General features: G+C 43.1%; 1 non-coding gene across 1 annotated transcript; it reads left to right on the forward strand.

Annotated features, from left to right (window-relative positions):
* The first annotated feature begins 432 nt into the window (after window positions 1-432).
* On the forward strand, window positions 433-551 carry LOC111735118. The gene has a single exon (XR_002778688.1). It is a non-coding gene; the product is annotated as a 5S ribosomal RNA (ribosomal RNA).
* Window positions 552-914: the final 363 nt, after the last annotated feature.

Here is a 914-nt window from a genome sequence, read left to right on the forward strand (position 1 = left end):
GTGTGCATTTGTTGCACTATCTTTAACTGAAACCGCAGATGTGTTTTTATCATATTTACTAAGCATCTGAGTCTCTTCTGAAATCAGAGTCTTCCAGAAATGGTGACATGCTTTTTCTTGCAGACTTTACTTTTCCGGAATGATTTCCCTCTCCCTCTGTCTGTCTGTCTCCCTCCCTCCTTCTCTCTCTCCCCCCCACCCTCTCTCTCCCCCCCACCCTCTCTCTCCACACACACACACACACACACACACACATGCATACACACGCACTTAACTTCATATATATGTATTCTAACTATCCTTGTTTGCTGTGTGGCCCTAGATAGATATTATATTTCAGCATCACCACTCCAAGTATACAATACCCTTAAAATGATCATAAGTATAAAGGTGAAAGCAGAATGCTTATGCACATCTAAATATCCTTCTGGAGTCTACAGCCATGCCACCCTGAACAAGCCCGATCCCATCCGATCTCGGAAGCTAAGCAGGGTCGGGCCTGGTTAGTATTTGGATGGGAGACCACCTAAGAAGACCAGGTGCCGTAGGTGTAAAAAAATAAAAAAATTAAAAAATAAGGGATTGTAAACTGACAAGGTCCTTGCAGTCTGTAAGGTCAACCAATGGTCGCCTCGCCTAAATAAGTAAATAAATAAAATAGAAATAAGTCTCTTTCTGAGGGAACAATGTGTTTTGTTTTCATCACGGTGGAAACTTTATGGCAGACAAAATAATGGGTTAGACAATAGAGGCAGGAGTCAGTCACACCACAGCAGCAGGTTCTAGTGTGTGACACAGACGGACAGAGACACGCGCACAACGTACACACACATGCGCATACTTTTAATCCTCGCAACTATTTTAGGAGGGGTGCTATAGCACCCTCCCTATTTTACAGATGAGAAAACCAAGTC

The sequence above is a fragment of the Pteropus vampyrus genome, unplaced genomic scaffold (genome assembly GCF_000151845.1).
Source record: "Pteropus vampyrus isolate Shadow unplaced genomic scaffold, Pvam_2.0 Scaffold15483, whole genome shotgun sequence".
NCBI classification, from domain to species: Eukaryota; Metazoa; Chordata; class Mammalia; order Chiroptera; family Pteropodidae; genus Pteropus; species Pteropus vampyrus.